Below are 25,185 nucleotides of genomic sequence, written 5' to 3' on the forward strand. Positions count from 1 at the left end.
TTGTCCCCTCATCAATGTCCTGGTATGTGTGACTGCCCGTCCTGTCTTGGTATGTGGCTCCCTTCGTCCTGTCCTGGTATGTGGCTCCCCCTGTCCTGGTATGTGTGGCTCCCCATCCTGTCCTGGTATGTGTGGCTCCCCATCCTGTTCTGGTATGTGTGGCTCCCCCTGTTGCATGCATGGCTCCCCCAGTCTTGCATTGTTCAGCTCCCCGATCCCGCATTGCCCAGCTCCCCCAATCCAGCATGGCTCAGCTCCCCCGGTCCCGCATTGCTCAACTCTCCCATCCCCATGGCTCGGCTCCCCCCCCTTCCCCTGGTTGTATGCACGGCTCACATTGCCCCCTCCGCGTCATACTCACCCTCATCATGCCTGCATCTCCATCCCTGCATCTCTGTCACGGCGCCGGCGGCTCTCCTCTCCTCTGCTCAGCAGTCACGTGGTACCGCTCATTAAGGTAATGAATATGCGCTCCACGCCTATGGGAGTGGAGACGCGTCCCTATTCATTACCTTAATGAGCGGTACCACGTGACCACTCAGCACAGGAGAGGAGAGCCGTGGCACTGTGACAAAGAACACGCAGGGTACGGAGATGCAGCGACAGAGGGTGAGTATGATGTCTTCCGATAGCTGGTGGCTGCAGCTGCTATGCCGCTCCCCCGCCAGCTTTCTGGACAATTGACTCGTGTATAAGCCGAGGGGGGCGTTTTCAGCACAAAAAATTGTGCTGAAAATCTTGGCTTATACACGAGTATATACAGTAATTTGTTGGGGAAAGATCAGCATTGGATGAACTTTACAGTATAGCAGTTTATGAACTTTTCTACCTGAGCACACAATGCATTTCACGATAACATGTGACCATGTCCTGGTTGTTGTGAGGTCCCACTGCTAGGACCATCACCAATCTACAACACTGCTCTTGTTCACTCACTGTGCAGCATCAACATGATGAATCGAACATACCAGTACAAAGAAGTTGTAGAGACCTCAGCTCTTTCTGTGTGTGGATTTTAATGGCTTCCAGAGGTTTAATGGGATATCACAAAACGAATTGACTGATGTATTTTATTCACTTATATAGCACCATTAATTCCTCAGATGTTATTGGCCCTGAATTCATTGGGGCTCACAAGCTATATTCCCTGTAGGTTTGTCTTTGGAGTGTGAAATGAAACCGGAGAACACCAAGGAAACACAAACTCACTTCAGATGTTATCCTTGGTTGGATTTGAACCCAGGACCCCAACGCTGCAATGCTAACCACTGAGCCATCATGCTGTTCTATTGTACTACATGACATGTTGAATCTGTCATGAGTCACATGTTCTGATAGCACTGAGGTCAGTTAGGGCAAACACACTGCCTTTTTGCTGCGTATTTTACGCAGCCTATTTGGTGTTTAAGATACACATACGCATTTTACAGTGCAAGCATAATCAATTAGTTCTTTCAGCGTTTTTGCAGCACTTTTTAATCATTCAATTGAAAAAAGGTTGGAAAAATGCATGTAGAAATGCAACAAAAATGCAGCATTTTTGCTGCCACCACTCTTTTTTATGTGCAGAAAAAAAATACAATAATGCATTTTGTGAACATACCCCTAGGCTTTACATATTAGCTAATTATGGAGAGCAGTGAGCTCTGGGAGATTAACTTCTTTAACAAAGAAAAAGTCCACGAAAAGGTTGACACCTTTTTCTTCTCTCTATTTTAATACAGCTAAAATGAAAAAAATCTTGGTTAAAAAGTTCTAATATTTTCTGTCCACAGATAGAGCGAAGACTTGACGATCTAGAATTATACTTCCAGCTGTGGTAGGGTAGCCGAACATGGAAAGATTTGAGGGAACGAGACGACACAAGTGATGAGATGCAAAGGTCTGCAAACGCACTGTAGATGCAAAATGGTAGGATACAAAGTGTATTCAATGTAATTTGCTTTATGTTATATTTTGAATGCCTCATTTGCATACATACAATTTACACTTATTTTATGTTTATGGATACAGGAACACAGAGCAACAGATTTGCTGCAATTTGCACAGTTGCTTGTTTGATCATTCAGGTTATGTTGCTGGCTTAGCTGTTTATTACCTGCCTTTTATGACCGGGCACATTTTATCCTTGCATAATGTATTATAAAAGAAAGATTCTAGATGTGTTTTTGTTTAGGCCTATTTTAGCAACAACTATAAAGGAAGAAATGAAATTGCATTATCCAACAACGCAAGTCATAAATCTTTGTAAGTAAAACCAGGTCTATTTTTAAGGAAGGCTTATGATGCTGGTTTTCATTAGTGCTGTGAATGCAAAAAATTCCTGGGTATTCCCAAAACAGACAAAAAAACTCCATGGATAGAGAATTGGACAATCAGATTCCACCTCCCGGTTACACAATTGTTTACGCTGGACAGAGCAGAGGGCAGTACAAAAAATATCCAAGAGGGTAGAGTGCTGGGTAAGCATTGCCCGTGTTTCTCTTTCTTTTGACTGGTAAATGATGACAGAAGTATTCTAGGAGTGATACCTTTATTGGCTAACCAGAAAATAATATGCTTGCAAGCTTTCAGAGCACAGAGGTTCCTTCTTCAGGCAAGATATATAACTTGCCTGAAGAAGGAACCTCTGTGCTCTGAAAGCTTGCAAACATATTATTTTCTGGTTAGCCAATAAAGGTATCACTCCTAGAATACTTCTGTCATCATTGGGCAGAAAAGTATTCACATCGATTTTTCTGGCTACCACAGTACCACAATACAATTTGTTATTGTACATTTTGACGGGTAAAAATGTTCTGTGAATGATCTATACTGATGAAATAGTCAAGCAAAAGTATAATGGCTATAAAGTGCCATAAGGGGCCATGTATCGAATGTATGAGCAGCACAGTGGCTCATTGGTTATCCCTGTTGCTTTGCAGCGCTGGGGTTCTGGGTTCAAATCCCACCAAGCATGGCATCTGCAACAAGTTTGTAAGTTTTTCCAGTGTTTGCATCTCTGAAGATATACCGATAGGGAATTTAGATTGTGATCCCCAATGAGGACAGCGATGATGTCCGTAAAGCGATGCGGAATATGATGGCTATACAAGCAACGCTTAATAAATATGATTTTGCTTTGTCCATTTAGTTTCCAAGAAGTTGATAACCTTAACACAATAAGAAATCCCCCAGCTCTGAATACTTACAGAGGAATGATAGTTTTATTTTGTATTCTATAAATCATTAGTACACAAGAAAATAAGAAACTTGATAATATATCTTATCATAGAAATCTGCTTCTTTCTCCTTCTGGACTGAGCTTTCTTTCTCAATTCATGGGTAAAATGTGTGTTCAGTAACAGCTGATTTCCCCATTATTAGATATAATGGTTGGTATTTATAAAATTATCTGGACACGGGAGGAAGGAAGATGGTCTAGAGGCAGACACAGACATTCTGCCGCAAACTCTCCAGACATATCAGCTAAAATTCTCCAAAGAACGTTATAAGAACCGACTGTCATCTCCTTCCTCAGTGATAGGAAATTACGTCTTCACTGAATACAGATTTTACATATTATTTTGGAATTTTGAGAATGACTGATCCATTCAGATTTCTGTAATAATACTGTATAAGTTGTTTCTTTTCATGTGTATTATTGAATTATGAAAAACGTTGAGAGTTACTGTGTAACCATCGTTTTATTTTTTTACTCATTAATTAATAGTAAAAAGGTATAAGGGCGTCCAGGCACTAGAATTGACAGCTGGCTTTGTAGTGCATCTGTGCAAATTGGGCTGTCAATCAAATTGCCTAGGTGAGCTTACAGCCACCATTCACGATATAGGTAGTGGTGTTTTGAGCGGTGACTCTAATCGTTCCGTGCACACCTCTACTTCTGAAGACTTTTTCACATTGAGGGCTATCAATGAGTGAAACAAACTGCAAGGTGAGGTGGTGAGCTCTGCTGCAATGGAGGTTTCCAAACAAAGACTGGACAGACATCTGTCTGAGATGGTTTAGTGAATCCTGCATTGAGCAGGGGGTTGGACCAGATCAACCAAGAGGTCCCTTCCAACTCTAACATTCTATGACTCCATGATTCTTTGATTCTAAAACCGGGGGCTCTTAGAAAAAAAACAAGTTAATTTTCTCCTGGGAGCTGCACTTTCAGCAAGATGGTCAGGCAGCATTGTAACACTATTTACCTATTAATTGACTGTATATCTGCAGGTGGATGATAAAGAGAAGGTTCATGCTTTGGGGTCACCCAGAAGGAAGGAAGTGATGAGTCCCATACACTTGCTCTTGGTACCAGATGATTTTTGGGTGGTGTTTGAAGTGTAGTAGACAGCTTTCAGTAAAGGTTAAAAAAATATGATAGTCAGAAAAATGAACAGAAAATTCATTTTTATCTCAAAGCCTAAGGCAGTTACCGGTTCTCCAGTGGATTGTATCTGGATGATATCATATTGCTGTATTTGCACTGCAAAATCCTGAGTCATTTGGATCAGGCCTTACATATGATCAACCATAACTTGATCGATCCATTAGATTTGGACTAGCCAGTTATACTGTCACAGAGGTGTGTGCAAGGTACACTTTATTGTGAGCGGTCAAGACGGAACAAGGCTCACTGTAGCTGCCTCTTGTCGGAAGCCCCTTTTTTGTTCCCCTGATGAACCCTTGCTAACTATCCTGGGGAAACGTGTCAGGATGGGCAACTAAATGGATAAGTACATCCTATATTATTTCTGTGACCACTACCAATTTATGGATTCACTGTTTCTCTGCATATGATATATGAATAGGGTGTATTTTCCAGCTGTAGCACATTTGTGTCACTTGGGTACTGGACACAGAACGGCTGCTAATGTCTGACAGTGGCATTTTTCAATTGTGGCTATGTCTGAATGACAATCAATCAATGAAGATATGGCATAACACTGCACCTACAGTATGTGCTAGTCCAGAGGAAGATGTTTACTCTCAGCCTATAATATTGCTCCCTACTGTATCTTGGATAAAAGACTGAGGAATATATTTATTGTTTCTGCATTGGAGCATTTCTGTGTCTTACGTATGTTCATGGCTGACTAGTTTTTCCTCACTAATGGTGGCAATGTTTAAATCAGAATTAATCCATTATATATTATTATTTGGTAATTTAGAGGAATACTTCTCCCTCTCCCACCTACAGCTGCACCCTAGTTAGAAACTATCAGGATTAATACATTTAAATTATCCTGAAACAATTTGGTATATTAAACCAAAGAGAAATACTTATGCAGGTTTTTACTGATTAAGCATTTTAGGCACATTGGCACTTTACATTTACTGGTGTTGGTGAAGGTGTTTCTTTGTTAGTCTCCCTTAGGGTCTTAAGGGAGAGCCGTCGTCGAGTGGGGGCACCATGTCGAACTTAGGGTGCCAACCTCCGCGGTAAGGTAGGGTGAGGAACGGAAAGATCACCCCCTCACCAGCTTACCTCTATCCTTTTTAGTGTTAAAATTATTTTGTTAAGATTAACTAATTGTCTCCTAACCCTTTTTTGATGGTAATTTTACCATAGTGTAATAAAGGTTATATTTTAGGGTATTTTTTGCTTTTTTTGGTTTACAGATTGATTCATACCCCGTCTTTCAAGATATTTGGCATTTTTTCTAAGTGTGTGCAAGGTAGGCTGGTCAGTGGAGCTGTCTTCAAAAGGGTGGTCGAGTACCATGACAAAACCAAGAGGTCTGGAAAAAGAGCAGAAAGGTCTGGCTGATAAAATGTGGGATGGTGAGAAAAGGATACCACAAGGTGGATAAATTGACCAGATCTTGAAAAACGTTAGTTGGCAATGGAGAACAGGCATTCAATAGCAGGCAGCCTTGCCCAGGGTGAACAGCAGAAATCAAAGACAAAGTTATCCCTCAAGCTCCTGCAGCAGACACATGGCCCGACAAGGAAAGCAAAAAAGACGGGTTATGTGCATAACAAAATATTTTTAAAACAATTATATTCAACACAAAGCCCAAATTAAATAATAGTTTATTTTCAGATAATAGCTTCCTTTTCATCTGGATTAGAATTTGCACCAAGTTGAAAAATTGCATCAAAAACTAAAGCACACTGCCCTGTCCTGTGGTAGGCAAATTTGAAAACATTTTGGATTAGATAAAGGATGTAAATATCAAATGCACTTGAACTTTTCATCCAATTACGCTATACTTTTTTTCTAACGCATGGTAGTGAAAATGGGTGTTGGTGAGGTTATTCAATTGAGAAAGGATATTTCCAAAGGGCTCTGAATGGTGAAAAAAAATTTCTCCCCTTACTGAACTCCTGCAGCTTCTGCTACGCCACTTCCCGATCTCATCTCAACACACAAGGAGCTCAGCCAATTAGTTACTGAAAAAAGTCCCTACTGTGTTTAGTAGAAATGCTGCAAATCAATATCGGCCATGTTACTGATTTGAGGAGAACCCCCTATTATCTGACAGTGTGAGGGGTGCCAGGGCCATAGCCGTGGCCTTCAATGACAGCTGCTGGTGCACATCCTGGCCACCGTACACATAAAAACAATGTCCCTTTGTCAGCATGTCTGTCTCTCCATTCTCCAAACCATCAGAGTCACCTCTGGTCTGTTGTAGGCTCACTCCCAACGATTGCAATCAAACAAAGACAGAGTCCAGTTCCAACTTTAAACAGAAAGCTTTACTGGTTTCTTTTCTCAGCACATCCAAATCCATTACAGCATCAACCAACTGTTCCACACAGTTTGCATCCTTCGCTTTCCCTGTGCTCTCCCTCATGTTCTTCAGCACGTTCCTCGGATCGTACCATCTTGTCCGGTACTGCAGCATCCTCACTGTCCAGCTTCACCACTATTAGGATTCCCTGTCTGCTTCACTCCGGACATAAGGGCATCTGCCCATGTAGTAAGCTGCCACATGATAGAGCCACCTGCGTTCCAGAGCTGCTGCAATTTCTGGTCTCCTGGCCTTGGATGACTGGGCTTCTAGCTTTCAGTGTTACCGAGCCCACTGTGTTGCCCCAGGCTCTAGGGCCCTCTGGGACTGCCTGGGCTCCTTTGGCCCTCCTGGGCTGTCTGGGCTCCCTGGTTCTAATGGGCTGTCTGGACTCCCTGGCCCTACTGTGCTGTCTGGGCTCCCTTGCTTTACTGAACTCCAAGGAAATACTCCTATCTTTCCCACATGTTCTTCAGCATGTTCCTCGGATCGTACCGTCTTGTCCGGTACTGCAGCATCCTCACTGTCCAGCTTCACCACTCTTAGGATTCCCTGTCTGCTTCACCCCGGACATAAGGGCATCTGCCCATGTAGTAAGCTGCCACATGTTAGAGCCACCTGCGTTCCTGAGCTGCTGCAATTTCTGGTCTCCTGGTCTTGGACGACTGGGCTTCTAGCTTTCAGTGTTACCGAGCCCACTGTGTTGTCCCGGGCTCTAGGGCCCTCTGGGACTGCCTGGGCTCCTTTGGCCCTCCTGGGCTGTCTGGACTCCCTGGTCCTACTGTGCTGTCTGGGCTCCCTTGCCCTACTGAACTCCAAGGAAATACTCCTATCTTTCCCACAGCTGACTCCTCCTACATTAACTATTCACTGCCTTATGTGTGTTAAAGTGTCCCCATCTAGTGGACTATATTATGTCCTGCATTTTCCCTACCTGTAGAATAGAAAACATATACATTTAGCAGCATACAGAAACACAACAATGTATACAGAGTAAAACATACATAGCAATTCACATTTATACACTGCCTTAACTTGTTCAAAGGGGAGGAGTATAAGTCAGTCCTGGTACACCCCTTACAATAGCATCCTTGCTCCTCTTTTGATTAACTGGCCAAGCATGACATCATTGTGGTGTGATCCAAATGGGACCTCGCACAAAACCAGCTTGTCAAAAGGGAAGCTGCAGATGCTCGTAGGTATGAAACAGTAAACAGGGTTTCTGTCTGTCGGCCACAGATTAGTGACATGACCACTGTACTGGTTCCTACGAATCAACTAATAGCATCTATAGTGACCAGTGATTGGCTGACAAGGCATCTCCTAACATTTCTCGTGTGCAGAGATAAGCTTGGGAAATAGAGACCCAGGAATGGTGGATAGTCAATGAGCACTGCTTGTTATATTTTTTTAGCCCTTTGCCAAAAAATAAATAGTGTCTTAAAAAAGTATTCATAGCCTGTGAACTTCTCCACATTTTTTTATTTTTCACCCACAAACAAATGTATTTTATGTGATATACCAAGAAAAAGCAACAAGTGTAAAATGAAATGATGTGTAGTGTAAAGAAAATATAAAGGAAAAGAAACATGGCTTTCTAAATATTTAAAAAGATAAATCTAAAAATTGTGATTCGCATTTGTATTTAGCCCACTCAAGTCTAATACCCCTCAATAAAAGCCTGAGTCACATAATTAGTAAATGGAGTCCACCTGTCATGTGTCATTTATTCTGATTATAACTACAGCTGTTCTTTGAAGGCCTCCGAGGTTTTTTTCAGAACATTAGTAGTCAAACAGCATCATGAAGACCAAGGACTACACAAGACAGGTCAGGGGTAAAGTTGTTGAGATAAGTAAAGCAGGGTTAGGTTATAAAAAACTACTCTCTGAACATCTCACAGAGCATTGTTCAATCCATCATCTAAAAATGTATGGAGTATGGTACAACTTCACACCTACCAAGACTAACACCTAAACTGTCATCCAAAGCAAGGAGAGGACTAATTAGAGAAGTAATCAAAAGGCACATGGTCAATGTGAAGGTCTTGCAAAGATCCATAGCTCAGGTGGAATATTCTGTCCACAAAACAACTATTGACTAAATGACCTTTATAGAAGAGTATAGGAGAAATAATGGTATGCACTCAGATCGAAAATGTTCACGGTGCTGGTAAGACAGACCCGAAGGCCCGAACAGTCATATCAGAAAAAATACCGCACTCAGACTTGGTGTGATGCAAAAAGGTTTTTCAAAATGCATGTGCGCAAGGCATAATGAGGGTAGGACCATCAGGACATGCTGATGAATATGCGGAGCTATTAAGAACAAATAGTATGTGGCATCTAATGGAGATGTGAAAAAAGGGGAGTAGGGACAAGCAGAGATAATGAGCATAGGGCACTTGAGCTCAAATTAGTTAAACTGGGCAGAGGACGGAGGAGGGCAGGATAGGATAGAATAATGTAGATGCCACATACTATTTGTTCTCCCCCCCTCCCCTCCCCTTCAGCTACCTATGGCTGGGACTTCTAGGCTTTTACTATTTTATAACACTCATTTGTTTATCACAGAGACAGGACTCGTATTAGAGAATTTGCCCTTCTGCTTCCTTTAGTTGCCATATACAGTGGGGCAAAAAAGTATTTAGTCAGTCAGCAATAGTGCAAGTTCCACCACTTAAAAAGATGAGAGGCGTCTGTAATTTACATCATAGGTAGACCTCAACTATGGGAGACCAACTGAGAAAAAAAAATCCAGAAAATCACATTGTCTGTTTTTTTTAACAATTTATTTGCATATTATGGTGGAAAATAAGTATTTGGTCAGAAACAAAATTTAATCTCAATACTTTGTAATATATCCTTTGTTGGCAATGACAGAGGTCAAACGTTTTCTGTAAGTCTTCACAAGGTTGCCACACACTGTTGTTGGTATGTTGGCCCATTCCTCCATGCAGATCTCCTCTAGAGCAGTGATGTTTTTGGCTTTTCGCTTGGCAACACGGACTTTCAACTCCCTCCAAAGGTTTTCTATAGGGTTGAGATCTGGAGACTGGCTAGGCCACTCCAGGACCTTGAAATGCTTCTTACGAAGCCACTCCTTCGTTGCCCTGGCGGTGTGCTTTGGATCATTGTCATGTTGAAAGACCCAGCCACGTTTCATCTTCAATGCCCTTGCTGATGGAAGGAAGTTTGCACTCAAAATCTCACGATACATGGCCCCATTCATTCTTTCATGTACCCGGATCAGTCGTCCTGGCCCCTTTGCAGAGAAACAGCCCCAAAGCATGATGTTTCCACCACCATGCTTTACAGTAGGTATGGTGTTTGATGGATGCAACTCAGTATTCTTTTTCCTCCAAACACGACAAGTTGTGTTTCTACCAAACAGTTCCAGTTTGGTTTCATCAGACCATAGGACATTCTCCCAAAACTCCTCTGGATCATCCAAATGCTCTCTAGCAAACTTCAGACGGGCCCGGACATGTACTGGCTTAAGCAGTGGGACACGTCTGGCACTGCAGGATCTGAGTCCATGGTGGCGTAGTGTGTTACTTATGGTAGGCCTTGTTACATTGGTCCCAGCTCTCTGCAGTTCATTCACTAGGTCCCCCCGCGTGGTTCTGGGATTTTTGCTCACCGTTCTTGTGATCATTCTTACCCCACGGGGTGGGATTTTGCGTGGAGCCCCAGATCGAGGGAGATTATCAGTGGTCTTGTATGTTTTCCATTTTCTAATTATTGCTCCCACTGTTGATTTCTTCACTCCAAGCTGGTTGGCTATTGCAGATTCAGTCTTCCCAGCCTGGTGCAGGGCTACAATTTTGTTTCTGGTGTCCTTTGACAGCTCTTTGGTCTTCACCATAGTGGAGTCTGGAGTCAGACTGTTTGAGGGTGTGCACAGGTGTCTTTTTATACTGATAACAAGTTTAAACAGGTGCCATTACTACAGGTAATGAGTGGAGGAAAGAGGAGACTCTTAAAGAAGAAGTTACAGGTCTGTGAGAGCCAGAAATCTTGATTGTTTGTTTCTGACCAAATACTTATTTTCCACCATAATATGCAAATAAAGTGTTAAAAAAACAGACAATGTGATTTTCTGGATTTTTTTTTCTCAGTTTGTCTCCCATAGTTGAGGTCTACCTATGATGTAAATTACAGACGCCTCTCATCTTTTTAAGTGGTGGAACTTGCACTATTGCTGACTGACTAAATACTTTTTTGCCCCACTGTATGTGCATATCTCTGGAAACCAAGGTAACCATTTCTTTGTGCAACCTTCGTTCTCCATCCCTCTTTCCCTTCCTACTACCTCCCTCTTGTATATAGTATGGAAAATCCATTTACATCTCACTTGAACCTCATGAGTTTTTTCTAATGTATATAGTGTTTATATTGGGTTTTGTATCCTTGTATTTGTTCCACTTATGTATATATTTTGGTGATATTTTATTTATTGTTTGACCTTCCTTTACTGTATTTTGTGTATTATGGCCATATTATTACCAGCTATTTACACTGTTTCTTTATCTCCCCAGCAACCCCATGAGTAAGACCCAGGTGGGTCGAAACGTTGGGTTTGGTCTGATTTGAACACGTCTGTTCATGTATTTCTATGATTACCTTTTCCTTTTTTTTTGGCTACAATAAATGTGTTGAAAAACCTTTTTGCATCACACCAAGTCTGAGTGCGGTATTTTTTCTGATATGACTTTATAGAAGAGTGGCAATAAGAAAGGCATTTTAATGCAATCCATAAGAAGTTCTGTTTGTAATTTGCAAAAATCCATGTAGGGGATACAACCAGCATGTGAAAAAAGGTGCTCTGGTCAGATATATACCACAGTACAATTTTTTGGTCTAAATGCAAAACACTATGTGTGGCAGAAAACTAACACTACACATCATCCAGAAAATACCATCCCCACTGTCAAACATGGTGGCAGCAGCACCATGCTGTGGAGATACTTTTCTTCAACTAGGCAGTAAAGCTGGTTAAAGTTAATGGAAAGATGGATGGAGCTAAATTAAGGGCAATCCTGGAGGACAACCTGTTAAAGGCTGGAAAAGATTTGAGACTTGGGCATAGGTTCACCTTTCAGGCGACCCTAAACATTCTGCCAGAGCTACAATGGATGGTTTAGATCAAAAGCATATTGATATGTTGGAATGGACCAGTCACAGTCCAGAACTCAATCCCATTAAGAATCTGGGGCAAGACTCGAAAATTGCTGTTTACAGATGCTTCCATTCAATCTCACTGAGGTAAAACAAGTTTGAAAAGAAGAATGGACAAAAATGTTGACATCTAGATGTTTAAAGCAGGGAAAGAGATACCCCAAAAGGCATGCAGCAGTAATTGATGAAAAAGGTGGTCGTACAAAGTATTGACTCAGGGGGCTGAATGCAAATTCACACCACAGTTTTCAGATTTATTTTTTTTAAATACTTAGAAAATCATGTATTATTTCTTTTACACTTCAGGAACACTTGCTACTAGTAGATAAAATCCCAATAAAATATATTTAAGTTTGCGGGGTAATGTGAAAATATGTGTAAAAGTTCTCAGGGTATGAATACTTTTTGAAGGCACTGTAATTCGCTGCTGAGCAAAAAAATTATTATACTGCTCCTGTAATTGTCTTTCTGATTTCGAACCTAAACTGGAACTTAAATATGTCGCTGTTCAGATCGAGTTTATTTTAGTTTGTAAATTAAAAAGTTTTACAAAACCCATTCCCATGTATAAATATAAATCAAATAATGGATAAGAATCTTTGGTCAGTTGGTAAATGACATGATCATGAGGATGACTTACCACTGAGCAGCACTATTTGGCTGCAATTTGTTTTTTTTGTTTTTTTCAGTAAATATATTTATTGAAATTTTAAACAGGAAAAACAATAAAATGAATCATTACAATGTCCAGAACTATACATTACGCCTCTGAGCACACAGCACAAGTGTAGTTGAACAAGGACTCTGGCACATAAAGGGTACATGCTTCTCATCTTGAGAATCACCTCGGGACATGGATACAGGATACAAAACCTGTGAGAAAAGCAATTGTAGAGATAGGAGAAAAAGAAAGAAAGAGAAGAAGAGAGAGAAAAAAAAAAAAAAACGGGGGGGAAAGGGGAAGAAGGGGGGATTAAGGGAGACCCAGCAATGTATACACCCATGTATTGAGAATTATGAGTATGTACGCAGCCAAGTCAGGAACCCTGTGCTTTCCTTGAAGGATTGCCAGAGGAACCAGGTGTGTCCCTGGACATATGCAGCATCACCATCACCCGCCACCAGCAACTCTAGACGATGTAATCTATCCATTTCAGCTATCCATTCCTCCGTGGAGGGGACCTCAGTGGACCTCCAATGTCGGGGAATAACTGCCCTAGCAGATATGAGGCAAAATCTCAGGATCCCCTTTTTAACGGAAGCTATCGAACTGGGTATCAGGGACAGTAGTGCCATTTGGGGGGAGGGCTCGTGGCGGACCCCAGTCATCAAATGAAAGGCATCGAAGACTGAGTTCCAGAAGGGTTGCAGGGGACCACAGGACCACCAAACATGAAGCATAGAGCCCGTGGCAGAGCCACATCTCCAGCAGGCGTCCGAGATCTCCGGGTTAATCCTGTGGAGAAGGACGGGACACCTATACCAGCGTGTCAGTAATTTATAATTCCTCTCCTGCGCCTGACTGGACATCGTCATCTTATGTGCAAGAGTGAAGATTTTTAGACTATCCGCCTCAGAAAAGGTGATCCCCAGGTCCCTCTCCCAAGCCTCCATAAATCCAAGCGTAGTAGGGGGAAGTGAATTCAAGACCAGGCCATAGAGCACCGAAACCACGTGGGAGGGACCCTCGGTAGGGAGCATCAGGGACTCAAATGGTGTCAGCGCCCCCATCGGCACACTGGAAAGAAAGCTCCGCAATTGCAGAAACTCCAGCCAGGACAGCGGTGTCGTAAGATCAGAACCTCGTAACCCCCGCATGCCGGAGAGCCCCGCAAGCTTATCCTTCACCTGACCCAGTCCCACCCCGTCAAGTCGTGACCAACACAGATACGTAGATCTATTCATTGCTGGGGGAAAGGCTGGATTGTCAAAAAGGGGACTCAGTCTGCTCAATCGGGAGGTCAGGCGTAATTTCACATAGGATCTATCCCAGAACCTCAAAACAATCTGTGTGAGTGGAGCAAAACTCGACACAGGTGGGCGTCCGGTCCCCCCCAGCCAAGGCAGCCAGTACAAAGAAGAGGGCGATAAAAGTTTCTCCACGAGCACCCACTGTTTATGAGCATCACCGAACCTCCAGTCGACAATCCTAGAGAGCAAGACTGCCTGATAATAATGTTTAAAATCAGGAAGGCCTACCCCCCCTTTAGTCTTGGGTCTCACTAACACTGAGAACCGAGTCCGCGGCTTCTTAGTTCCCCAAATAAAGCTATTGATAGCTGACTGCAGGCGCCTGAAAAAGCAATCCGGAACCTGCACTGGAGCAGTCTGAAAAAGATAGAGGAATCGGGGTAAAATATCCATTTTGACCACTCCCACCCGTCCGAACCAAGATAGCTGAGGTCTGCCATACCGTTTAAGGTCCGAGATAGTTTTCTGCAGGAGCGGGACGTAGTTCAGAGCATATGTTGCGCTAATGTCAGCAGGTATTAAGAGTCCTAAATATTTTAAGGCATCGGTCTTCCACTTAAAAGAGAAGGACGCCTGAAGCTGAGAGACTAGATCATCAGGCAGGGAGATATTGAGCGCCTCTGTCTTGGAGTAGTTGACTTTAAAGTCTGAAACCTCCCCGAACCTACGGAACTCTCGGAGGAGTACAGGAAAAGCCACGGTCGGGTTGGTAATGTACAGCAATAAATCATCCGCATACAGGGATATCTTAAACTCATGTTGGCCAATCCGCAGACCCTCAATATCAGGAGTCTTCCGTAATGCCACTGCCAGATGCTCCATCGCAAGGATATAAAGTAAGGGGGAAAGGGGACAACCCTGACGGGTCCCGTTTCTTGTGTCAATGGGCGGGGAAAGGGTACCGTTCACTCTAAGACGGGCCGTAGGCCTATGATACAGAGCAAAAATCCTCTCCAACATGTTAGGTCCCACTCCCAGTTGCTTCAGGGAGGCACGTAGAAAGGTCCAGCCTAGGCGATCAAACGCCTTCTCAGCGTCAATAGATAATAAACATGCTGGTACCTTTCCTGTGCGCATGTACGAGGTCAGAAGCAACATCTTCACCGTGTTATCCTTGGCCTCCCTGTGCGGCACAAAGCCCACCTGATCACTATGGATGGACCCAGGGAGAATAGGGTTCAGTCTACCAGCTAACACTTTCGCGAACACCTTCACATCCACATTAATGAGGGATATGGGCCTATAGCTTGTGGCTGCAATTTGTGAACTCCTCAGGCCACTTTTGTGACTTTTCAATCCAAATAGAGCAGATTGTTACCTGAGATATAAAGGCGACATAGTAAATTGCGGATTTGATATATCTTTAAAGCTATCTTTAGAAGACGTGAGGCTAAAATTAATTTTAAAAAAATACTAGAAAATGAAGAGGTTAAAATCACAATGACAAGCATTTTATGGCTTTGAAGTATCAGTCAAAGTTGCTGTCTTGGTTATGAAAAGGGCACGTAGAACGCATTAAATACAGCTTTCTATAGCTTCATTCAAGTATTTGTTTGCAGGGTGGTGAACAGATCCTACACAGTGTGCTTAATAGGGTGTTGAAACAATGGAATTTTTTAGTAAATTACAGTTTGCAGATGTTCTTTAGAAATTTCCTTGTTTTCAGCTCAATTTTAACTCAGCAGGTACAGCATGTGAACAAAAACTTAATATATTTTACGATCAGAGTTCAGCTTATAAAGCTATAATGAAAATTTCTTTCCTAACTTGCACATTCAGTATTGTCTAAATATTCATTTTTTTTTACTTTTGCTGAGAACATTTGTGACACTTGGTACACTCTATACTAGGGTTGAGAGAAATGGATCGGACAAATTCAAAAATCGCCGACTTTTGGCAAAGTCGGGTTTCATGAAACTCGAACTAATCCTAGTGTGGGATCGGCCATGAGGTCGGCGATCTTCGCGCCAAAGTCGCGTTTCGTATGACGCGTTCAGCGCCATTTTTCAGCCAATGAAGGAGGACGCAGAGTGTGGGCAGCGTGATGACATAGGTCTCAGTCCTCACCATCTTAGAGAAGGGCATGGCAGTGATTGGCTTGCTTTCTGCGGCGTCACAGGGGCTATAAAGGGGCGTGCATGCCGACCGCCATCTTACTTCTGCCGATCGTAGCATAGGGAGAGGTTGCTGCAGATTCATCAGAAGAAGGGATATAGTTAGGGAGGGAAGATTAACCCCCAAACCACTTGTGCTGTAGCGATTTCCACTGTCCAACACCACCTTTTCTTTGCAGGGACAGTGGAGACTATATTTTTGTACATCAGCTCTGTAGCTTATTAGGCTGCCTTATAAGGCTCCCTGATAGCTGCATTGCTGTTTGCATGCCGCTGTGTAAACCAACTGCTTTTTTAAAAGCAAAAATCCTGTTGCTCCTTTCTGCACAGTTATCTTGTTTATTTAATCAATGAAGAGAAAAAAAAAATATTTTTGCACAGCCTGAATGTAACGTACTGGTAAGAACACAGTCACTTGTGGGTGTAGGGCTTCAGTAACTGGAGGTGCTCGCATACGAAAAAACAAACAATCCAGTATAAATATGAAAAAAGAAGAACTGCGGCAGCACTCACCAGATAGCGTAGATCAAACCTTTATTGAAGGTAAAAAATCCATCATGACATGTTCACGGCTCGGGGGAGTGCGGACATAGTGGAAGTGAGCAGGGGAAGACAACAGCTGTTTCGCGCTCTACCAGCGCTTCTAAAGGTAGACCTTTCGCGCTCTACCAGCGCTTCTAAAGGTAGACCTTTAGAAGTGCTGGTAGAGCGCGAAACAGCTGTTGTCTTCCCCTGCTCACTTCCACTATGTCCGCACTCCCCCGAGCCGTGAACACGTCATGATGGATTTTTTACCTTCAATAAAGGTTTGATCTACACTATCTGGTGAGTGCTGCCGCAGTTCTTCTTTTTTCATATTTATACTATCTTGTTTATTTGTCCACACTTTTGTGTGCAGCAGTCCTTTTTATTGCTGCGATACTTGTCCTGAGATCATTGTAGGGAGATTGAAATTGTACTACAGTCCTTTTTTTACAGTATTTTTTTATATATCTTCCAGCCACGTTCTGCCACTTACATTGTGTAGTGTTATACAGTGGGCCTGAGTTTTGTTGCAGTCTCCCCCCCAAAAAGGGAGATTTAAATTGTCACAAAGTGGATCTACGTCAGTTCTGTTAGGTTGTCGTATATCAGCCAGCCACGTTCTGCCACTTACATTGTGTAGTGTTATACACTGGGCCTGACTTTTGTTGAAGTCTCCCCCTCAAAAAATAGAGATTTAAATTGTCACGAAGTGGATCTACGTCAGTTCTGTTAATTTGTCGTATATCAGCCAGCCATGTTCTGCCACTTACATTGTGTAGTCTTATACACTGGGCCTGAGTTTTGGTTCAGTCTCCCCCCCAAAAAAAATGGAGATTTAAATTCTCAACAAGTTTATATACACCTTCTACCTAGTTTTACAGTACCATATAACGGTTGTTATTTTGGTTAGATTTTCCCAAAAATGTGGAAGTCTGGTGGAAGAGGCCGTGGGCTGTCGTTGCCAGCTGGTACTGATTATGTTGGTGGTGGTGGAGCATCTGGTGGTAGTGGGAAAAGCAAAATAGCACCAAAGGCTCGAGGTGTTGAGCCAGCATCATCATCTGGCTATACAATGCCTCGAAGGCTCCCTTATCTGAGAGCAGGAAAACGGCTTTTAAAGCCGGAGCAGCAGGAAAAATTTTTGGCTTTCCTTGCTGACTCAGCCTCTAGCTCTTTAGCCTCCTCTTCAGAAAGTTCCAAATATAAAAGCAGCAAGTCGTCAGTGGATGCTCCCGGTCAGGAACAAGTCGCTTCCTTGTGTCCTTCACCCAAACCAAAAGTGAAGGATGCGGCAGGTGAAACTACAATTTACTCCATGGAGCTCTTTACACATACCGTGCCTGGGTTAGAAAGGGAAATTGTTAACCGCCCATTACAAGATGAATCGGACATGGAGTGCACTGATGCACAGCCACAGCTAGATTATTATGCTGTTCCATTGACTCAGATCTCTACATTGCCCTCGCAGTGTACTGATCCAGAATCTGACCCTGATGAGACTATGGTGCCCCGTCACGAACGCTATAGCACCTTACACGGTGACACAGAGGAAGGTGCACATGACATGGAAGAGGAGGTGATAGATGACCCAGTTGTTGACCCAGATTGGCAGCCATTGTGGGAAGAGGGTGCCGCTGCCAGTAGCTCAGAACCGGAGGAGGATGATCGGCAGCAGCCATCTACATCGCAACAGCTGTCATTTGGCAGGCGCGTATCAGGCCAAAAACATTTGTCAAAAACAAAAACAGTTTTAGGACAGCGTGGCCATCCGGTGAAAGTAGCACAGCGTGCAATGCCTGAAAAGGTATTCCATAGTAGGAAGAGTGCAATGTGGGAATTTTTTAACCAAGATCCGAATGATCAGTCAAAAGTTATCTGTAGGAAATGCTCAAAGACCTTTAGCAGAGGGAAGAATCTTCAAAATTTAAATACAACGTGCATGCTTAGACATTTAACCAGCATGCACTTGCAAGCCTGGACAAACTACCAAACATCCCGTACCATTGGTGCCCCAGCTCAGAATGAAGGTAGTCAGCAACGCTACATTGCTTCCCTCACTGTAAGCCCACTGGTTAGGACATCACCAGCAGCAAATGTGGAGGTATCATCGCAAGGCCAAAGCAGTCAGGGAATCACTGTATGTAGGCCAACATTGAGAATACCATCACCAACCTTCTCTCAATCCGCCATGTCCACCACCACCACCGCTAGTTCCATCATATGCACCTCTCCAGTCCAGCTCACCCTACAAGAGACTTTCGTTAGGAAAAGAAAGTACTCATCCTCTCATCCGTGTACACAGGGTTTGAACGTCCACATTGCTAGACTAATTTCGTTAGAGATGATGCTCTACAGGTTGGTTGAAAGCGAAGCTTTCAAAGCCCTGATGGCCTACACAGTACCACGCTATGACCTACCCAGTCGCTACTTCTTTGCAAGAAAAGCCATCCCAGCCCTCCACCAGCATGTCAAAGACCACATTGTCCATGCACTGAGGCAATCAGTCAGTAGAAAGGTGCACCTCACCACAGATGCATGGACCAGTAGGCATGGCCATGGACGTTACGTGTCCATCACGGCACACTGTGTTAATGTGGTGGATGCAGGGTCCACAGGGGACAGCCATAGTGGGACAGTTCTGCCTAGCCCATGGTCTAGGAAACAGTTGGCTGTAGGCGTTCGTCATCCCTCCTCCTCCTCCTCCAGAAGCAAAAGCTCATCCACAGAGCGCAGTCGCACAACCACTCCATCCGCAGCTGCCAGTGTTGCACACGACGTGTCCCATTATCGAACAGCTAGTGGTAAGCGTCAGCAGGCTGTGTTAGAAATGAAGTGTTTTGGCGACAACAGACACACCACGGAAGTACTGGCCGAGTATTTGCAGCAACAAACTCAGTCATGGCTGGGCAGTGTACATCTTGAGGCAGGCAAGGTAGTCAGTGATAACGGATGGAATTTTATGGCTGCCATAGCTCTTTCAGAACTTAAACACATACCTTGCCTGGCTCACACCTTGAACCTGGTGGTGCAGTGCTTCCTCAAAAATTATCCAGAGTTACCAGCCCTGCCCCTGAAGGTGCGAAGACTTTGCTCGCACATCCGCCGGTCGCCCGTACACTCCAGACGTATGCTGAACCATCAGCGATCGCTGAATCTTCCCCAGCACCGCCTAATAATCGATGTTGCAACAAGGTGGAACTCGACACTGCACATGGTTCAGAGGCTGTGCGAACAGAGGCATGCTGTGATTAATTTGTGGGAGGATACTCATACATGGGCAGGCAGTTGGATGGCAGACATGGAGTTGTCTGGTGTGCAGTGGTCAAAGCTCCAAGACCTCTGTCAAGTCCTTCAGTGTTTTGAGGAATGCACACGGCTGGTAAGTGCAGACAACGCCATCATAAGCATGAGCATCCCACTAATGCGTCTGCTGATGCAAAGTTTGACACACATTAAGGAGATGGCATCTGAAGCCGAAGAGGAGGGAAGCCTTGATGACAGTCAGCTATTGTCTGCTCAGGGAACTCTCCTGGACGAGGTGTGGGACAAAGAGGAGGAGGAGGAGGAGGATGATGGGGATGAATATTTATGGGAGGAGGATGCTTCACAGGGCGCAATAGAAACTGGTGGCATTGCAAGGTCAGGTACAGGGTTTTTGCGGGACACAAGTGATGTTGATTTGCAAGAAAGTGCTCCTCAACCTAGCACAAGCAGTGAATTGACACCTGGAACATTGGCCCACATGGCTAAGTATGCCTTGCGTATCCTAAAAAGGGACCCCCGTATTATCAAAATGATGAACAATGACGATTACTGGTTGGCCTGCCTCCTGGATCCACGATATAAAGGAAAATTACAAAATATCATTCCACATGAGAACCATGAGCAAATATTGGCTACCAAACAAGCAACTCTTGTAGACCTTTTGGTTCAGGCATTCCCAGCATTCCCAGCACATAGCGGCGGTGATGGTTCTTACACGAGACGTAGGGCGCAACATGGCAGAGGTGTTAGAGTTGCACAAATCCGAAGTAGCATTGGACAGAGGGGTTTTATGACCAGTTTGTGGAGTGATTTTGCAATGACCGCTGACACGACAGGCACTGCTGCAGCGATTCAAAGTGACAGGAGACAGCATTTTGTTGTGAATTCTGTTGTCGAGCTCCCTCCTGTGGTCATGAATGGTACTTCGGTGAGTTCGGTCCGTGGGCTCCCTCTGGTGGCTGTGAGTGGAGCTGCTGCTTCTGAGGTTCCTTACACAGGTGACGTGGTTTATCCTTTGGTTGGCTTCTCTATTTAACTCCACTCAGATTGTTTCTCCATGCCAGCTGTCAATGTTTTAGCATTGGTTCAGTTCGCTCCTGGATCTGTCTGGTGTCCTGTCTTCTCCTGCAGAAGCTAAGTTCCTGATTGTTATTATTGTTCTTGTTTCTTTGTCCAGCTGGTTATCTTGTTTTTGTCTTGCTAGCTGGAAGCTCTGGGAAGCAGGGTGGCACCCCCGCACCGTGAGTCGGCGCGGAGGACCCTTTTGCACACTCTGCGTGGTCTTTTGTAGGTTTTTGTGCTGACCGCAAAGATTCCTTTCCTATCCTCTGTCTATTTAGTAAGTCGTGCCTCCCTTTGCTGAAACCTATCTCATTTCTGCGTTTGTGACTTTCATCTTTACTCACAGTCATTACATGTGGGGGGCTGCCTATTCCTTTGGGGATTTTCTCTGAGGCAAGGTAGGCTTTATTTTCTTCTCTAGGGCTAGCTAGCTCTTAGGCTGTGACAAGGCGCATAGGGAGAGTCAGGAGCGCTCCACGACTATTTCTAGTGTGTGCGATAGGATTAGGGCTTGCGGTCAGCAGAGCTCCCACATCCCAGAGCTTGTCCTGTATGAGTTTAACTATCAGGTCGGGTGCTCCTAACCACCAGGTCATAACAGCATTTGTCCAGTATGGTTGCGAACTACTTTTCCTACCTTATCGATGTTCTCCCTCACAGGTCATTCCCCTTTGAGTATGCATTACAGGAGCTCGCTTGCCCTGCTTCTAGTGTGCTATCAGAAAGAGTCTTCAGTGCTGCTGGTTCAATACTGACCAAAAAAAGGACACGTCTGGCAACCCAGAATGTTGATGATCTATCCTTCATTAAAATGAACCAATCATGGATTTCAAATTATTTTGCCCCACCTTCTCCTGCTGACACGTAGCTTGCCGGAAAAATGCCTTGCTTTTGGCCTCCTCTTACTGACTTCTCCAATTCCGCCATTTGCAGCTGCTGAATGTCCACCATAGGCCATTTTTATACCTCCCTAAATGGGCTGACTTCCCCCACAGGTCCGTGGTTACCACCTGGCACAAACACCCGTGCAAGTGCCGTTTGCCTGGACAGTTGGGTGCGCCCACTCTTGGGCGACGGCACCTGCACAGGGTCACTCATAGTACAATGAAGTGTCTCTGATGGTGGTGGTGCACAACCAACGTCAGACACACTATCGTAATATGAGGGGCCCTGTGCCAGTACCGCCGCCCACGAGAGAGTGTTCCCCCCCAGCTCGAACAGTGCTTTACCACTTGCAATACTTACCTCTTCCTGCTCCACCACTGTGTAGTCTGTGCTGTTAAATCCTTCAATGGCACTGCCAATACAAATTTGTTGAAATGATAGATGATATTTAAAATATACAGGGGCCCTGGCCTCCATTTAGACCTGTTAACACTTTGCGCCTACTACCACTGTCTGCTACTCAGCAGAGGAGCCCACCCCAGTACCTAGCTATGTCGCCTGTTTAGTCCTGTTACCAATTTAGAACTGCTTTTAGCCTACTTTTGTATTTTGGGCCTACTACCTGTGTCTGCGCCACTCATTACAATTGTTCTCCACTGAACAAAGCAATGCCCCCTGTGTACTCCGGTTACCAATTTTGAACTGCATTTATCCTACTTTTTTATTTTGGGCCTACTACCTGTGTCTGCGCCACTCATTACAGTTGTCCTCCTCCACAGAACAAAGCTCTGCCGCCTGTGTACTCCTGTTACCAATTTTGAACTGCATTTAGCCTACTTTATCATTTGGGCCTACTACCTGTGTCTGGCTGTCAGCTACTCATTACAGTTGTCCTCCTCCACAGAACAAAGCAATGCCGCCTGTGTCCTCCTGTTACCAATTTTGAATTGCATTAGGCCAACTTTTTTATTTTGGGCCTACTAAGTCTGTCTGTGCCACTCATTACAGTTGTCCTCCACTTAACAAAGCTATGCCGCCTGTGTACTCCTGTTACCAATTTTGAACTGCATTTAGCCTACTTTATCATTTGGGCCTACTACCTGTGTCTGGCTGTCAGCCACTCATTACAGTTGTCCTCCTCCACAGAACAAAGCAATGCCGCCTGTGTACTCCTGTTACCAATTTTGAATTGCATTTAGCCTACTTTTTAATTTTGGGCCTACTACCTGTGTCTGCGCCACTCATTACAATTGTCCTCCACTGAACAAAGCAATGCCGCCTGTGTACTCCTGTTACCAATTTTAACCCCTTAGTGACAGAGCCAATTTGGTACTTAATGACCAGGCCAATTTTTGCAATTCTGACCACTGTCACTTTATGAGGTTATAACTCTGGAACGCTTCAACGGATCCCGCTGATTCTGAGATTGTTTTTTCGTGACATATTGTACTTCATGTTAGTGGTAACATTTCTTCGATATTACTTGCGATTATTTATGAAAAAAATGGAAATATGGCGAAAATTTTTAAAATTTTGCAATTTTCAAACTTTGTATTTTTATGCCCTTAAATCAGAGAGATATGTCATGAAAAATAGTTAATAAATAACATTTCCCACATGTCTACTTTACATCAGCACAATTTTGGAAACAAAATTTTTTTTTGTTAGGGAGTTATAAGGGTTAAAAGTTGACCAGCAATTTCTCATTTTTACAACACCATTTTTTTTTAGTGACCACATCACATTTGAAGTCATTTTGAGGGGTCTATATGATAAAAAATAATGAAGTGTGACACCATTCTAAAAACTACACCCCTCAAGGTTCTCAAAACCACATTCAAGAAGTTTATTAACCCTTTACGTGCTTCACAGGAACTGAAACAATGTGGAAGGAAAAAATGAACATTTAACTTTTTTTTGCAAACATCTTAATTCAGAACCATTTTTTTTATTTTCACAAGTGTAAAAACAGAAATGTAACCATAAATTTTGTTATGCAATTTCTCCTGAATACGCCAATACCCCATATGTGGGGGTAAACCACTGTTAGGGCGCACCGCAGAACTTAGAAGTGAAGGAGTGCCGTTTGACTTTTTCAATGCAGAATTGGCTGGAATTGAGATCGGACACCATGTCACATTTAGAGAGCCCCTGATGTACCTAAACAGTGGAAACTCCCCACAAGTGACACCATTTTGGAAACTAGACCCCTTATGGAACTTATCTAGATGTGTGGTGAGCACTTTGAACCCCCAAGTGCTTCACAGAAGTTTATAACGTAGAGCCGTGAAAATAAAAAATCGCTTTTGTTTACACAAAAATGATCTTTTCGCCAACAAATTCTTATTTTCACAAGGGTAACAGGAGAAATTAGACCACAAAAGTTGTTGTGCAATTTCTCCTGAGTACGCTGATACCCAATATGTGGGGGTAAACAACTGTTAGGGCGCACCGCAGAGCTTGGAAGAGAAGGAGTGCCGTTTTACTTTTTCAATGTAGAATTGGCTGGAATTGAGATTGGACGCCATGTCGCGTTTGGAGAGCCCCTGATGTGCCTAAACAGTGGAAACCCCCCACAAGTGACACCATTTTGGAAACTAGACCCCTTAAGGAACTTATCTAGATGTGTGGCGAGCACTTTGAACCCCCATGTGCTTCACAGAAGTTTATAACGTAGAGCCGTGAAAAAAAAAATTGCATTTTTTCTACAAAAATGATCTTTTTGCCCACAAATTTTTATTTTCACAAGGGTAACAGGAGAAATTAGACCACTAAAGTTGTTGTGCAATTTCTCCTGAGTACGTCGATACCCAATATGTGGGGGTAAACCACTGTTTGGGCGCACCGCAGAGCTTGGAAGAGAAGGAGTGCCGTTTTACTTTTTCAATGTAGAATTGGCTGGAATTGAGATCGGACGCCATGTCGCGTTTGGAGAGCCCCTGATGTGCCTAAACAGTAGAAATCCCCCACAAGTGACCCCATTTTGGAAACTAGACCCCCCATGGAACTTATCTAGATGTGTGGTGAGAACCTTGAATGCCCAAGTGCTTCACAGAAGTTTATACTGCAGAGCCGTGAAAATAAAAAATATTTTTTTTTTCCACAAAAAAGATTTTTTAGCCACCAAATTTTTATTTTCACAAGGGTAACAAGAGAAATTGGACCCCAAAAGTTGTTGTCCAATTTGTCCTGAGTATGCTGGTACCCCATATGTGGGGGTAAACCACTGTTTGGGCGCACGGCAGAGCTCGGAAGGAAGGAGCGCCGTTTTGGAATGCAGACTTTGATAGAATGGTCTGCGGGTATTATGTTGCGTTTGCAGAGCCCCTGATGTACCTAACCAGTAGAAACCCTCCACAAGTGACCCCATTTTGGAAACTAGACCCCCCAAGGAACTTATCTAGATGTGTGGTGAGAACTTTGAATGCCCAAGTGCTTCACAGAAGTTTAGAATGCAGAGTC

This window comes from Ranitomeya imitator, chromosome 4 (assembly GCF_032444005.1).
Source record: "Ranitomeya imitator isolate aRanImi1 chromosome 4, aRanImi1.pri, whole genome shotgun sequence".
Lineage (NCBI taxonomy): Eukaryota > Metazoa > Chordata > Amphibia > Anura > Dendrobatidae > Ranitomeya > Ranitomeya imitator.